The sequence below is a fragment of the Prionailurus viverrinus genome, chromosome D1 (assembly GCF_022837055.1).
Source record: "Prionailurus viverrinus isolate Anna chromosome D1, UM_Priviv_1.0, whole genome shotgun sequence".
Classification (NCBI taxonomy): domain Eukaryota; kingdom Metazoa; phylum Chordata; class Mammalia; order Carnivora; family Felidae; genus Prionailurus; species Prionailurus viverrinus.
Window position 1 is genome coordinate 67,660,122 of NC_062570.1, and position 5,491 is coordinate 67,665,612.

Genomic DNA, 5,491 nt, shown 5'->3' on the forward strand with positions numbered 1-5,491 from the left:
GGCTCCTGGGAAGAGAAGAACAGTAGCTTCTTTATTATGTCAGTTTGGAATCTGCATATCAGAATACACACTGTCCCTAAGGGGGCTGCTTTAATAGCTTTAATGAGCCTTCCTGCAGGTCTCAAGGGATACCCACTAAATGGTGATATATTCATTGCGGAACTGATTTGGGTCAGATGTGCCCACTTTATAGTCACTGTCAGATACTAGAAGTCTCTAGATTTTACAGATGAGGAAACCCAGCCCTGAGAGGAGAGTGAGGCTAGGTTTGTATTAAGGACCACAGCCTGACTATAGCTTCAGTACAAGTCCTTGGTTCAGGAAGCCATAAACCAGGGTAGGCTTTCAGCAGAGAACCCCCAGCCCTGCAGCCACGGGTGAGTCTGTGTATTATATTCTTGAAGGACCAGCAGTCAGGATATCCCCTCACCTTGCCTTCCAAATCCACGTAGGGTGACTAGACTGGGAAATATGTGCTTATCCTGTAAGGGAAAGAAGCTTAATAGTGAATCTACCCCAGTTCATTTCACTGGGGCCACTGTATTCATTTCACTTGAGAGCTCCAGACAAGAGGCAAGACTCCAGAGAAGACATGGCTGGGTTGTGTGTCTTCGTCCTAAGTTTCCCTTGGCCAGCTTGTCCTGTATATCACAAGGTCTGACACAGCTCCACAGTTGTGGAGGCCCCACATGGTGTAGGATGAGCAGAATTAATTCCTAGGCACTGGAGAGTGGTATGGAAGTGGCTGGACGAGTTGAACCTGAACAGGGTGTTTAGTTGGGAATGACAGGTAACAAAAGAACATCTGAGGTTATATCATTGTGGGTAGATAAAAACGAAAGACCAGATCACCGCCTCCACTCCAAAGCCCTGGTTCTCTGTTCCTCTGGGAAAAGGAAAAAGGGCACCTCAGTGGACTGGGGCTTAAAAAGAAATTCAGTTATGGAAAAGGGAAGTCTTATTTCTCATGTACTTGAACTGTGGCCTTAGATTCAGAGCCACCACACTCTAATAAAGCATGACTGCTCCCAGTAGGCTCCTTCCTTCCCTGTCCCACAACAGACACACAGTGAAATGACTAGGTCTTTGGGCCTCTTCCCCAAACACATTCCCTCCCTTGTGGGGTCCTGGAGACTCAGGAGAGCTTTTCTACCACTTACATCCTCCTATCTCAACACAGTTACACCTTCTTACACCCAAGCCTTGACAGCTGCTGTTTTCCTATAGTTCCTTAGGCGTGGGCTAGCCCCATGTGACCCATAAACATCTCTCCTCCATGCTGATCTCACCTTTCTGGCCATCACCAGTGATGAACTGACCACTTTTGCATGGTTTCTGATGTTGTTGTCATTCCTCTTAACCTTCCACCATCTTGTTTCTCTGCTGGAATGATTATTGAGCTGGGGAAGTTTCCTTCCCCAACTGTTTATTACTTTTCTACTATGCTCAAAAAAGAATGACTTTATTCTCATTTTGTAAAATAACATGGCTAACACTTCAACTTTTATTTTATTCTTTCTTCAGTATTAGTCTCAAGGGCTACTTCTTCCATGAAGCCTTTGCTGATTCTCTCCTCCCTTCCTCATGTAGAGCCTATCTCTCTATCACTTATTCATACCTCTGTGGTTTGCATATATTGTGTTGTATTAAAATGATAATTTTATGATCTTTTTCTCTCAGGGGGCTTATGGAAGCAGGCACTGGATCTGATTAATTTCTATCCTCAGTTCCTAGCATCTACTTCCTATAGTAGGTGCTCAGTAAATGTTTGATGAACCAAGGTCTAGCACATAGCTGTGTGATTCTGTTTAATTTCTGTTGTAGAGTAGTAGAGATTTCTCAACACTTAGAACCTAGGGGGGAAAAACAGCATTTTTTTTCCCTGGAATTCTTGGCCTTGCTTAAAGGATTTGTGGAAATAAAGGGACTGGTTTAGGGGACTGGGTTTGACTCTCTAAGACCTATGAATCAGGATTATTTTACATGTATATGGAAGAGGATAACAATTCACATTTTTCATTAATAAATTAAGATGGAGTTTGCATCCATGTTTCATCTCCTGCATTAGCTCAAAAGTGTTGGTTCTTTAGTATAACGGGGAAAATTAGAAACTGGTCCAGCCTCCAAAGGGCCAAATAGGCAGGCCCTTCTGGTTCCACTTAAGTTCTGATTACAGTCATTAGCCACTGATGGTTTCCCCGCCTCTGCCAGGCCCAGACTCAGGGGGTCTTTTCAGTGTGTTCCCTACTGCTCAGGCCTGAACTGGGCTCCTGCACAATGGTCTGGCTGCACTCAGAATGGGTATGGAGCAGCTTGGGACAACCCACTTGGGCATGCATAGCATTGGAGCTGTAGGCTGAAGCTAGAGTTGATGGCTTTGGTTTAGGACTGGGGTATTTCACAAGGACTCCCTTCCTGCTCTTGGAGGTCTTTGGTTCTGTGACATGATGGCCCCTGAGATGCTACTGGGTCTTCTTTTTTTCCCCCACTCCTCCAGCAATTACACTGGAGTGCTGATCATCCATAGGAAGATGATCATGGCTTTCTTCCCTCTCCGTCTCCTTCTCTTGTTCCCTGAGCCCACCCTTGTACTCCTAGGAGGTCCAGTAGTGATTCTGTTCTGGGAGTCAGGCCAATATGGCCCCATGTCAGCCTGGCTCCTTCTACCCAACTCCATATCAGTGCATTGGCACCTACCCCTTGCCTGTCTGCAGTTCAGAAACACTCTCCGTGCCCTAGTCTGATCTGTGGCTCTTGGTTCAGCAGGCCCCCACCTCATCTCCTTCCAACAGCTCCCTCCCCTGCTTCACTAATAGGCACCAACTGCCGACTGCAATCACCAATCCTAGATCTCATCTGTGGAACTGGATTCATCCCCTCCAAACACATGCTTATCTAAGGGGGAAGATGCCATTGTAGTTGTTGAAGAACCATTTCACATATGCTCACAACGCAACCTCCAATTCCACGTAGGAAATGGGCTCCATGAAACCTTTGTTCATCCAATGTGCCAGACCAGAACAAAAGGACTTAGAATTAACCATGTTTGGAGCATCTAGTTCTTTGATTAAAGAGGGCAGAGATGCTGGTTGTGTGGGCAAAGAGGGTGGCTCTAAAATGGGCAGTGTTGTATTTCAAACAAACCACTTGTCAAGAAATGAGCATTGTCTGTATGGGGGGAGGTTGTAATGAGGTGGAGTAACCAGCCAGCCATGCTACCCTTGGCCTGCCTATTTGGGAATCTATTGCAAACTGAGGAGAAGGTTTAGGGATCACTGTGTGATAGTTGCCGTCACTTTGAAGTTTAATTTTGCAAGAGCCACTGGCTATTTCCTCCAGGAATTCATATGCCATCTGGGCACTTGCCACAAGGTGAATTTACCTGGATTAGATAAGTTAGATATTTTTCCTGGATGTTTTAAGTCAGAGGGAACATCTGGGACATTGCTTACTGTAGTGGTACCCAGATTTTGCTATGTGTCAGAATAACAAGGGGAGTTAAGAAAATTCCCACACCTATGCTGTGCTCACATTAAATCAGACTCTTTGCGGGTGGGACCTATCCAGGCATCAGTATTTTTAAAAGCTTCCCAGGTGGTTGATTCCCAGGTGGTCTAGTCACTTACACTTTCCTCGTCAAAATCTTATATTAAAATAATTGAGTTGTTATTAAATATACATAAAATGATAATTCAGAATTAACATTTAAATAAATATAACTACCTAGGTATAATGTAGAAATTCTCTTGTGCCAAATTTCAGCTGCTATCAATGATTGCTCTCTATAATCCTGGTTTGTTTGTTTGTTTGTTTTTTATTCTGCTTTAAGGAAAGACCCTGAGCTTTCTTTAACTTTGACTCTCAGTGCTAAAAAGTCCTAGGTCATTTCTGAGAAACTGACAAAATGCTGAAAGCAGAAGAAAATTCTGCCTGTGGAGCAGAGGTCAAATTTGAAAAGCTCTCCCAGAATTTAAAGAAAATATTTTGAGCTGAAAGAGAAGGAAAAGGTGATAACGGGTATGAAAGTCAAAGACTAAGAAGCGGCTCAGGAACGATTATGAAAAGTATTACCAAAAAACCATTTTGCTAATTTTCTAAAAATCCTGAAATTAGAGATTAACCATCTTTGGATCATTCAGTTCTTTGATGGTTTCATAGGGTTGAAGCAAAACTGATCTGCTTACACCAACACCAAAGTGTCAGCATTGAAATGCTGGTCTGGGCGTTAAAGCCCTGCCTTGAATGACAAGAACGCCTCTCACCCATGTGAAGTGGGCTACATCCTGAATTCCCACTGCCTATTACTTTAAAAAAATTTAACTTTTATTGAGGGGTGCCTGGGTGGCTCAGTTGGTTGAGCCTCCAACTTTGGCTCAGGTCATGATCTCACGGTTTGTGAGTTTGAACCCATATCAGGCTCTGTTTACCCTCTCTCTCTGCCCCTACCCCATTCTCTCTTTCTCTCCCCCACTCTCTCTCCCTCTCTCTCTCTCTCTCTCTCAGAAATAAACATTAAAAAATTTTTAACTTTTATTGTAAAAAAGGATCACCAAATATAGAGTTTAAAAAGGCAAAGAGTAGTCTACAGATTTTAATAAAAAGCAATCGTTTTATGCCCCGCCCCCATGCCCCCATACCTAGTTTCCACTCCCCAGAGGCACACTTAACTCTGGATGTTTCCCCTGGTATTTATCTTCATGTTTCTAAAAACCACGCTTATACTGCTATTTCTTAAACTTTCAATTTTAGACTTTCCCTATCCACTTCCCATTATGGAAGATATCTTTTAGTCCTCTTCTCCCTCCTCCCTCAAACTTTTCTCCTTCATCATCTTCCCAATAAAGTTAGATCAACATTCAATATTTACCTTCTTTATGACCATTTAATTATATCGCAGCTGGCTAAGAAGTAACCTATGAATACATTTCCTTCCTTTTAATACTTTCTCTTTCTTGGAGATAATGATTGTCCAATTTTCTCCATTGCTAGGGATTTGTTTGTGAACTCATCCCCCGTTTTTCCCCAACTCTCTCTTTTTCCTTAATGTTTATTTATTTTTGAGAGAGAGAGTGAGACAGAGAGAAGGGGACAGAGGATCCAAAGCAGGCTTGACACCAGTGAGCCTGAAGCAGGGCTTGAACTCATGAACCATGAGATCATGACCTAAGTGGAAGTCATACACTCAACTGCCTGAGCGACCCAGGTGCCCCTCCCCAAACCCTTCCACAGAGCTGTAAAACTCCTCTCAGTGAGGTCAGGCAGGCACACCAGGGATCCAGCAGTTTTCTTCCTTTCCCTGGATACATCCCTCCCACAGACCTCCGTCCTCCTGCTCTGGTTTGTACTGGCTGTTCTTTTCTAGGCCTCAGGACTAGCTGAACCTTCACTGAACACCCTTTTCCTCACTCCCATACTGGGTCTTTGCTTTTAGAAAGAACTCAATATCTTCCCTTCTCTTGTTTTACTCTCTAGTTTGGGTGGAGTATATCCT